Source organism: Solanum tuberosum, unplaced genomic scaffold, assembly GCF_000226075.1.
Source record: "Solanum tuberosum cultivar DM 1-3 516 R44 unplaced genomic scaffold, SolTub_3.0 scf00797, whole genome shotgun sequence".
Taxonomy (NCBI): Eukaryota; Viridiplantae; Streptophyta; class Magnoliopsida; order Solanales; family Solanaceae; genus Solanum; species Solanum tuberosum.
The window spans coordinates 61,082-62,482 of record NW_006239729.1 but is presented as its reverse complement, the minus strand read 5'-3'; positions in this window follow the sequence as shown (position 1 = coordinate 62,482).

The window sequence follows — 1,401 nt, the reverse complement described above, 5'->3', positions numbered from 1 at the left end:
CATTAGATCACAAATACTGACCACTGTAGTCAAGCAAAACAAACACAAAGCCACAAGAGTTTTAATCAGGATTGAAGAACAAAAAGGGAAACTAAGGAAACGAGACACTTTTAGGACGGAAGGGGAAAGGGATTGAGGGTGCACATAAACAGAGACAGATGCTCATTTGCATCCTCACGAGCCTTGATAAGATGCATGTTGAGAGCCTTAACTTCCTCAATGGGTGATGCATCCGTCTTCAGCAGCCTTTCATTTTCATCCCTCAACTTTTGCAACACCTGCTCATTTCCATCGCTGGTACCAGGTCCCCTCGAAACTGCCTTCTGTAATTCAGACCTCAATGAAGCGATTTCAATCTCCTTGTTATTCAGAATCTCAGTAAGATCAGTTACTTCCCCTTTAAGAGTAGCCTGCTGCTCTAGAACATCTGTCATTTGAGATCTGCACCTAGCTTTTCCTTCAACACACTAACATTCCAGCATAATGGCAGAGAGGTTGATCTCTTCAAGTTCATCAAGCTTCTCCATGAGAAACAGATCAGCAGCAGATGCCACTATTTTTTTTGTTTTGGGCACTAACACCTTATTGATGAACTCAAAAGGCAATTGTTATTTCCCTTTAAGAAACCTTTTCGATAACCCTGCATTCTTGACATCTCCACGTTTTGTGGCAAGTGCATAAAAAAGATTTGATATTCCAAATTTGGTTAGAATGTCAGGGTCAAAGACTCTGCCATTCAAAACCTTTTGGTTCTCCATTGCCGTTATCCGCTCCTCCCTTGTCATTTTCTTTTCTTCACTTTGATTTTGCACCCTAGAACCTGGTCCCTTTATGAGTTTTAATTTTCAGCCACCTGTTTTCTAACTTTCTCCCTTTTCACATGAGATTTCTTTACAGCATTCTGGAGTAAAAAAAAGGAGAAGTTGAATGAACTAAGATTTTCAACTTCTTGGGAGATAGGGATCTTTGAAGAAGAATTAGAATTAGACATTTTGAGAAAGAGAGAAAAGCTTTTGCAAAGGGGATTAGTGAATTTCAACAAGAATTGTTTGATGAGATTTTGTAATTTGATTCACTAAGAGAAGTAGTAAATAAAACCAAAAAGACATCGAGTCTCCAACAGTAGCAACCTTTGGTTTAAAAATGAAAAGACATCTGAAACTGACGCGATGAATGGGCGAGGGACATGTGGCAGTGATGTTGACATACAGACAGTGTAGTGTAAGTGATACTAACCTCAGCAGGACCAGGTCCCCTTTTCAGTTTGCAACCCTGTCAGTATGATTTAATCTTCCCTTCAGCTAGACACACTATGAGTGTATACCTACATTAAGGTACCAAAAGTGAATTCTTAAGTGACAAGCATTAAAACAAGTATAGATACCTGCCCTCCGTAACATA